General features: G+C 40.6%; 1 pseudogene; it reads right to left on the bottom strand.

Moving 5' to 3' along the window:
• Positions 1 to 3,842: 3,842 nt before the first annotated feature.
• On the bottom strand, positions 3,843 to 9,152 carry LOC100993320 (cell division cycle-associated protein 7-like; annotated as a pseudogene).
• Positions 9,153 to 10,438: the final 1,286 nt, after the last annotated feature.

Genomic DNA, 10,438 nt, shown 5'->3' with positions numbered 1-10,438 from the left:
AACATTTTGGGTCTCTTCCCCCACACCACTCCCCCTCCCCATTAATCTAGACCCTTATCCTTTTTTGTGATGAAAGCATTAAATTCAGCAATATAATTCCTGTTTGTCTCACAAGGAGAAACAATTTCTTAGTTACTTTAGACAATTCAATATCATATTACCTCTGATCATTCTGGGTAGTCTTTTCTGTCCTGTATAGTTTCCATACCTGCACATACTCATGAATATTAAGCTGAATACTGCAGAAGTTCTTTCTGGAGTTATCTCTTATTACAGCTCTCTTCTTTCTGGTATGCTATCATATTAACTCTAGCTGCCCCAGTCTCCCAGTCTATCAACTCCTTATCAACTCTGGGAGTTCACCAGGCTCTGCTTGGGTTCTGCCTCTCTGCATTGGGGCCTGGAAATTCAAGGCCTTAGTTAGGAGCTAATCCTAGTGCTCACCTCCCCCTCTCTCCAATCATTCATTTTTTTCCCTGTGATTCAGGGGTTACTATTCTTCCTTACCAAATACTGTATGTCTTGAAAAGTGTCATTTCATCTTTTTTGTTAGGTTTTGGTTCTTTACAGCAGGAATGTAAATCTGATCCCTGTTATTCCAGCTTGACTGGAATCATCTCCCAGTTATTTGGAGGATGAAGAGCTATTTGGAGGAGCTATTTTCTGCTATGGGTTGCAGGCTTTTGGCACCAGAGAGGACCCTGTTGTTATATAAGTGCAGCGGCCTGTCTTCCAGGGCTGTCCGGAGATCTTGGAGCCTCAGGGTTCTTGGGGCAAGCAGATATTGAGCTGCGTCTCCAGGCTCCGACTGGGACAACATGTCTGAAGAGTTCAGGCTACAAGCCCCAGGGTGGCTAAATTGCCTGCTCTTCTTTTGGGTTTGCCCTGGAATGCTCTGTTTGACTGATTGGAGTGGGCACAGAGGTAGAGAGAGAGCTTGGGGGAGGGCAGGTTCTGGGACTAAGGGTCTGGAGGGTCAAATGTAACTAAAATGGGCATTCGGATCTCTGCTGGACATGAACTGGTAAGTGGCATCCACGCACTTTTTCTTTATTTGTGCCCTGTAGCCACCAGTAGATATCCTTCACCTGAGGAAATTGGAAAACCTTCGCCTCGGGACCCTATGGGCATCTTCTAGTAAGCGAATCTGGGCGGTCCTACCAGCGTCTGTACCTAGGAGTCCCAAGGGTGATTGCCATCTGGCACAGCCTAGGGGATTGCGAGTGGATGAATGGGACACGCCCAGAACCTGAATTCCCCACAGCGAGTCCGCTCAGTCCCTGTCTTAAGCCATCCCTGTCCTTCCCCACAACAGAGGGTACGGAGACCAGTGATCTGTGTGAACTCGCTTGTGGACTAGATGATTTTTGATAAGTTGTTCGCTGATTACCTTTAAATTACCTTTCTTGTAAAAGTTACATTCTACCTCTATCGGTGGTGGTGTTAGAAAGAGTTGCTTGTGTACATCTTTAAAAGCTGTTTTGTTTGAAATTCTCAGGAGATTGAGTATCCTAGTTGCTTTCATTATGGCATAAATATTTAGCCACTAATTCAATTATATCTTATGTTATTTATACTAAAATTATAAAATCCTAGTAACCCTACAATTGTATCGAGATAAGAAGGCTTTTGTTCACCATTTCAAATAGTTAACATTCTAATTTTAAAGTGTATTTCGAGAAATTGAATTTAGCATTTTTATTATATTCTCTGAGAACTTCTTTAGTTTCACTGAGAATCATTTCATGTATCTGATTTTGTAAATCAGTTACCCTTTAAAAAAATAACAATTTTTCACTGTATTTGTCTTTTTCGTTATTTTCTCTATGAACTAGCTAACACGTCTTATTTATTGGAAGTAATATAAAGTTTCCTTTTAGGTATAAATCCATATTCCAAGCACACTCGCATTTTTTTCAGTGAAAATTTTAAAAAGAGAGAACAGAAATAAATCTATATAAGAAATCTGTGGGCCGGGAGCGGTGGCTCACGCCTGTAATCCCAGCACGTTGAGAGGCCGAGGCGGGCGGATCACGAGGTCAGAGGTTGAGACCAGCCTGACCAACATGGTGAAACCCCGTCTCTACCAAAAATACAAAAATTAGCGGGCCGTGGTGGCGTGCGGCTGTAGTCCCAGCTACTCGGAAGGCTGAGGCAGGAGAATTGCTTGAACCCGGGAGGCGGAGGTTGCAGTGAGATAGGCCACTCCACTTTCCACTCCGCCACTCCAGCCTGGGCGACAGAGCAAGACTCCGTCTCAAAAAAAAAAAAAAAAAAAAAAAAAAAAAAAAAAAGAAAGAAAGAAAGAAAGAGAGAGAGAGAGAAAGAAAGAAAGAAAAATATGTGAGTGGATTTAGAGAAATTATATTCTGTAAATCAGACAGTGGTCAACTTACAACTATTTTCCCAGGTGGTTGAGACAAAAACACTTAGATTCCACCTCTACCAAACAACTTGATTAATGCAAAAGAAAAGGAGAATGCCAACACAGGAACTCTACCCAGAAACTAAATCAGCAGAGACGTCAGGTTAACAAACTGTTGACAGTTACCCACCTCTAAAAAAGAACTTCTCATTGTTATAAAGGTGCTTAAAATCTAAACATAAACCCTGTGCCTAGCCTACAATTTTTTCAAGAAACTGCAAAGAACCCTACACTAGTTATTAATATCAAGTTTCCACCCAAAATGGCCCAAGAATTTGTTTGAAATACTTAACATGTGAACTGAAATAAACTTGGCAAACTACAATTATGATGAATTTTTTTTTTTTTTTTTTTTTTTTTTTTTTTTTTTTTTTTGAGACAGAGTCTCGCTCTGCCGCCCAGGCTGGAGTGCAGTGGCGCGATCTCTGCTCACTGCAATCTCCGCCTCCCGGGTTCACGCCATTCTCCTGCCTCAGCCTCCCGAGTAGCTGGGACTACGGGTGCCCACCACCAAGCCCGGCTAATTTTTTTCTATTTTTTAGTAGAGACAGGGTTTCACCGTGTTAGCCAGGATGGTCTCAATCTCCTGACCTTGTGATCCGCCCGCCTCGGCCTCCCAAAGTGCTAGGATTACAAGGCGTGAGCCACCGCGCCCGGCCATGATGAAGTTTTATACCAAGAATTCAATGAGCCTACGCCTAAGGTTTCACCATTGTAATTTCCCAGGATGTCTTTCCTATATGGTATAGGAAAGACATCGAAAGATATCCTGGGAAATTACAATGGTAGTACTTTATATGACATATATGATAGACATATATGTCTATCATATATAGACTATATATATGATAGTCTACATAGGCTATATATGATATATATCATATATATCTCATATATGATATATATCATATATATCTCATATATGATATATATCATATATATCTCATATATGATATATATCATATATATCTCATATATGATATATATCATATATATCTCATATATGATATATATCATATATATCTCATATATGATATATATCATATATATCTCATATATGATATATATCATATATATCTCATATATGATATATATCATATATATCTCATATATGATATATATCATATATATCTCATATATGATATATATCATATATCATATATATCTCATATATGATATATATCATATATCATATATATCTCATATATGATATATGTCTTATATATAGTCATACATAGGCTATAAATATGATAGACATATATATCTATATATATCTATATTGTAAGCATAACACTACCCACAAACCTTTGGATCATGATTCTGTAAGGGAGATGCTACACTTAACTTTAAGGCAGAAGAAATTAGCAGCAACTAGGACTCATATGTGACAACTTGTATCATAAGCACAATACATGGAATATATTCATGAGAGGCATCTGAAGTAATATGCTACACTCTGCAACAATTACCTAAGTTTCCCACATGGTTTTAAGACTTTTGTGCCTCGATTCTGTTAAAAATATCAACTAGTATAAACACTAAATCATATCCATTGGTTTTTTGTTTTTTCTTTCTTTTTGAGATGGAGTTTCCCTCTTGTCACCCAGGCTGAAGTGCAATGGCACCATCTCTGCTCACTGCAAACACCACCTCCTAGTTTCAAGCGTTTCTCCTGCATCAGCCTCCTGAGTAGCTGGGATTACAGTCACCCACCACCAGGCCCAGCTAATTTTTATGTTTTTATTAGAGCCTGGGTTTCACCATGTTGGCCAGGCTGGTCTTGAACTCCTGACCTGAGGTGATCTGCCTGCCTCTGCCTCCCAAGTGCCCGGATTACAGGCATGAGCCATGGCTCCCAACCCACATACCCATTGTTTTTGCATAAACAAGTTAGAGGGCTGTTCTCTGAAATTCAATAGACATAGTTAATTAATACTACTACTGTGTTTTTAAGTGCTTAGGTTTCATGAGTGGACTGCAGGGCTATTTCAACTGCAACTAAATCAAATATGCTTTCATAAAATTGTCATTTAAAAAGACTTCAGAAACTAAGCAGGGGGAGAGGACCATTGGAAACAGAAAGGGGTACTATGAATTGGAGGTTGTGGGGAGCAGAGGAGAAAACTGTAGGAGGGGAAAGTATAGCCAGCAATATTCGTTTAGTGATGCTCCAGAAACACATGTCTCTACTGAGATTTATCTTGATTGGAGCTTCTTATAAACAGGCTGATTTTCAAGATTCTTGATGGAAGGTTTTTTTTTGTTTTTGTTTTTGTTCTTGTTTTGCTTCTTGATGGAAGTTTCTTATAAAACAGACTGATCACCAAGATTTTTAATTCAGGTTTCAAGCAATGACAAAATTGAAAACTTCAGCAAGAGAGATTTGAGAAGTGGAAGACAGGCAGTGAATTTTCCAATATTATGCTTGCATTTCAAATTCCTGTTTCAGACTTTTCAAGTAAGCATGCACATTCCCAAAGCCATTGTATTTGGCTAAATATTCAAGGACCCCAGTTCCCCACAGTCTATCTCGCTGCGAGCGGAAACTGCAGTTGCACGGCGTCGACAAGGCGGACAATGTCAGTTCGCATCCAGCAGAGCATTCCTGACCTCTTCACCACAAGGGTTTCTAAGGTCGGGGCCGCAAAACAGGCCTTGAAAGCCCCAACAGTCTGGGTTTCTGCAGTTTGTTTGATAACAATAGTTTTCTGGCGGCATTGATGACAAATAGAACCCAGCGAACGGTTATATATCTTCTCTTGAGAGTTGCTGCAGATGTTCTCCAAACCTTCCTCTGTAATTTCTTCCGGTGGGCGAATTACATGCGGAAGGATCATGGGTGATCTAGAGGGACGATTTCTGAGCATCTCAACTTCGTTCATGTAGCCGTCCACAATCTTACTCTTTCTCACCAACATGTACTTAGCCTCTGTCTTTTCTTCCTTCTCTTCCGTAGGTAGAGCGCCAAGGGACCCGAGGATCCTGACCTTGACTTCTAAGAGGCCGAGCTCTCTCCATTCAGAATGTCTCCTTGAAGCAACATCCAGGAATGTTTACCTTGGGGTCTCCTTGATTGTGAGTTGGGGCCTGGCGGGGAATGTCTTCCAGGGAACAAACCAGAGAAGCTTCTAATACTGACATGCGTTTTACAAGCATTGCTTTGTTTTGCTTTATATTTCAAGCCCTTTCCTCAAACAAAACAAAACAAAACAAAACAAATTCATGGCACTTTCATCTTCTGAATCGGAATTGGAACCAGTCATAGAATTCCTTGAGGGTTTGGGGTACTCTGCTTTTTTATTGGCTGCTCCCCTGGTGTTTCGCCCTGGAAACTTCATCGCCTGCCTGAGAGGTCCAGAGGTCTGCACTGGCTGCTGGTCCCGCAGCCTTCCTGGACTGACTGAAGCCTCGTGTTTGCAAAATTATCAGAAGCAAAGCTGTCACAATTGTCAGGAGAGGATGACGAGGTTTCCATGGAAATCAACTTCACATATCGAATTTAAGATCGTCTTTACTCTGAGATCCTTTTGCGGCACGCGGAGAGCAGCCTTGCTGGCAGCGGACCTCTTGGTCTGCGCTTGGAGCCGGGAGAGCACGGCAGCGGCGCGCGTAGCGGTCACACAACAGGAGGAGCGGGAGGCGATGTGAAACTTCTTTATGAGAGAGAGAAAGTAGGAACCACCTGAATGCCCAACAAATGAGGTCTAGTTAAATAAATTATGCTACGCTATAGAATCAAATAGCTAAGATAAGGCAGACCTTTAGGTATAAGTGTGTTTGAAATGTGTCCAAGACATATTAAGTTTAAGGAACACATAACATCATGTCTATTGGGCTTTATTTATGCAAAAATATAATTACAAATATGTAGATAATTTCACATAGATGTAGATAAGGGTTGAAAGGATATAATCCAAACTTAATAAAATTATCTCTGTATGGTAGTGGAGTGGGTTCAGAGAGGCTCCAAAGATTATTTCCTATAAGAAACCATTTCAGCCTGGGTGACAGAGATCCTGTCTCAAAATATAAAATAATAAAATAAAATAAAATAAAACCAAAGAAAGGAGGAAAGAAAAGAAAAGAAGGAAACCATTAAGATATCCATCATTTTTAAAAGAATGATTAAAGAAAGATCAGCGGCCGGGTGCGGTGGCTGATGCCTGTAATCCCAGCACTTTGGGAGGCCGATGCGGGCGGATCACCTTGAGGTCAGGAGTTCGAGACCAGACTGGCCAACATGGAGAAACCCCGTCCCTACTAAAAATACAAAAGATAGCCGGGTGTGGTGGTGGGCGCCTGTAATCCCAGCTACTCAGGGGGCTGAGGTATGAGAATCGCTTGAACCCAGGAGGCAGAGGTTGCGGTGAGCCGAGATTGGGCCACTGCACTCCAGCCTGGGGAATAGAGCAAGACTCTGTCTCCAAAAATAAATAAATAAATAAATAAATAAATAAATAAATAAATAAATATCAGTAAATGAGGATTTGAGCCTGGAGGCTGAAATATAGGAGAAGGGGGTTGGAAGAGCTCAGAGTGCTGGTCTATGAGTTCTCAGAAGGAATGTGGACCTCACACCCAGACCACAGGCCAAGTGCAGTGCAAAAAGAGAGGGTAGAAAATGAGAGACATATGGAGACAGCTTTAAGCATTTTTCTATCCATAACTAAAGTGATGATGTGTTATAAATGCAGAGGTAACCCTTGGGTGTTAGCCAGGAACCATCAAACACCTGAGTTTGAGAGGCTACTGACAACTCCACCTATTACTTGCTGTAGGTACCTGAGTCAGTCTCTAATAAGGTGTTACAGTTTTATCATTTTTAAAAATGTGGCTAATACATATGTCATAGGTCTCTGGTGTGTAATTATTTTATTATGTAAGCAACCATAACATAAAATTTACCGTCTTAGCCATTTTTAAGTGCTCAGTTCTGTGGCATTAAGTACATTTACATTGTTGTGCAACCATTATCACCATTTGTCTCCAGAACTTTTCCATCTTTTCCAAGTGAAACTGTACTTATTAAACACTAACTCCACATCCTTGCCTCTTTCTAGTCCCCTGGAAACCACCATTCCACTTTATCTCTCTACAAATTGTACTACTTTGGTACGTTATATAAATAGAATATAAAATATTCATCTTTTTGTGATTGGTTTATTTCACTTAGCATAATGTCTTCAAGGTTCATCCATGTTTTAGCATGTGTCAGAATTTCCTTTTTTTTTTTTTCTTGAGACTGAGTTTTGCTCTTGTTGCCCAGGCTGGAGTGCAATGCAATGCAATGGTGTTATCTTGGCTCACTGCAACCTCCGCCTCCCGGGTCCAAGTGATTCTCCTGCTTCAGCCTCCGGCTGGGATTACAGGCATGAGCCACCACACCCCGCTAATTTTGTATTTTTAGTAGAGACGGGGTTTCACCATGTTGGTGAGGCTGGTCTTGAACTCCTGACCTCAGGTGATCCACCCACCTGGGCCTCCCACAATGCTGGGATTATAGGCATGAGCCACTGTGCCCAGCCAGAATTTCCTTTCAAGGCTGAATAATGTTCCATTGTGTGTATACCACATTTTGTTTATCCATTAATCTGTTGATGGATATTTGGCTATTGTGAATAACACTGCTATGAATCTGAGCCCGTGTTTTAATTTCTTTTGGATATATATGCAAAAATTGAATTGCTGGATCATATATGGTAATTCTACATTTAATAGTTTGAGGATTGGCAGGGTGCAGTGGCTCATGCCTGTAATCCCAGCACTTTGGGAGGCCAAGGTGGACAGATTGCCTGGGCTCAGGAGTTTGCGACCAGCCTGGGCAACACAGTGAAACCTGGTCTCTACTAAAATACAAAAAAAATTAGCCAGGTATGGCGGCGTGCGCCTGTAGTCCCAGCTACTCAGGAGGCTGAGGCAGGAGAATTGCTTCAACTCAGGAGGCGGAGGTTGCGGTGAGCTGAGATCGCGCCTTGCACTCCAGCCTGGGGGACAGAGCAAGACTCTGTCAAAAAAAAAAAAAAAAAAAAAAAAAAAGAAAAGAAAATTTTGAGGAATCTTACTGTTTTCCACAGTGGCTGCTCTGCTTTTCATTTCCACCAGCAATACACAAAGTTCCTTACCAATAAATCCTTACCAATTTATTTTCTGTTTTTTGATAATAGCCATCCTAACTGGCCTGCAAATTAAAGTATAATTAGGAAAGTCATATAGATTAATGGAATAAAATAGGGACTCCAAAAATAGATGTACATGTATAATAAATTTACTTTCAACATAAGTGCCTATGTACTTTATGAGGAAAGGATAGTCTTTTCAAAAATGGTGCAGAAACAAGGAGATACCCATATGGAAAAAAATTAACTTTGATCCTTATTTTAGAATACATAAAAAAATTAACTGAAAATAGATCATAGGCCTAAACAAAAGTGCTAATTTATAAATCTCTGAGAAGGAAATATAGGAGAAAATCATGATTATGAAATAGGCAAAGATGTCATAGGATATCTTTGCATAAACATTAAGTCTGACAACAACAAATGCTGAGGAGGTTGTACAACTGGAACTCTCATATAATGCTTTTTGGAATGTAAAGTGCACCACCACTTTGGAAAACACTGGTAGCTTCTTATAAAATTAAACACCCACTTACTAAATGACCAGCAATTCCATTCCTAGGTATTTCCTGGAAAAGAAGTGAAAACATATGCAATGGTTAATTTTTCGTGTCAACATGGCTAGCTCATAGTATTCAGATATTTGATCGAACACTAGTTTAGACGTTGATGTGAAGGTACTTCTGGATGAGATTAACATTTAATTCAGTACACTTTGAGTAAAGCAGATTGCTTCCTACCAGTTGAAAAATACTTAAGAGAAAAAAGACTAACTTCTCTCCCTAGGAAGAGGGACTTTTGCCAGCAGACAGCCTTTGAGTTTTAGCTGCCACATTAACTTTTTCCTGGGTCTCCAGCCTGCTGGCATACCGTGCAGAATCTGAACTGGCCAGACTCTACAATCATGTAAGTCCATTCCTTAAAATCACTGTCTACACACACACATGCACACACACACACACACACACACACACTATTGGTTTTCTGTTTCTGAAGAACTCTGGCTTATATATGTCTACACAAAGACTTGTTACACAAATTTGCACAGCAGCCCTATTTATAATAGCTAGAATGTGAAAATAATAAAAATGTTCACCCACACATGAATGGAAAAACAAATTGTGGCATGTCTGTACAAATAGAATACATTTTACCAATAAAGTGCTAATAAATGGAATAAATTACTGATATGTGCAACAACATGAATGAATCTCAAAAATGTTCTGAGCAAAAACCATGAACTAGAGTACATAGCATATAATTCCATTTAGATTAAATTCCAGAAAAGGCAAAACCATCATGATGGAAAGGGCCTATAGTTGACTGGAAATTGTGTGGTCGGAGTGTGACTGACTGGGAAAGGGCATGCATTAGTTTCCTATTACTGCTGTGAAAAATTACCACAAACTTAATAGCTTAAAACAACACAAATTTATTATCTCACAGCTCTGGATGTCAGGGGTCTAGAGTGAGTCAGCAGGGCTATCTTCCTTCTGTAAGCTCTAGAGAAGAATCTGTTTCCTTGCCTTCGCCAGCTAGAAGAGGCTGCTGGCATTACTTGGCTCATCGCCCTGCAGCACTCCAACTTTTTTTCTTTTTTTAAGACGGAGTCTCACTCTGTCGCCCAAGCTGGAGTGCAGTGGCACGATCTCTGCTCATTGCGACCTCCGCCTCCCGGGTTCAAGCAATTCTCCTGCCTCAGCCTCCTGAGTAGCGAGGATTACAGGAGCATTTAGTCAGGATTACTGGCTAATTTTTGTATTTTTAGTAGAGATGAGGTTTCACCATGTTGGTGGTGCTGGTCTCAAACTCCTGAGCTCAGGCAATCTGCCCACCTCGGCCTCCCAAAGTGCTGGGATTATAGGCGTGAGCCACCGCGCCTGGCCTCATCATTCCA

This window comes from Pan paniscus, chromosome 5 (assembly GCF_029289425.2).
Source record: "Pan paniscus chromosome 5, NHGRI_mPanPan1-v2.0_pri, whole genome shotgun sequence".
NCBI lineage: Eukaryota > Metazoa > Chordata > Mammalia > Primates > Hominidae > Pan > Pan paniscus.
Note: the sequence above shows the minus strand (reverse complement) of the source record. Positions and strands in the feature narration are given on the sequence as shown.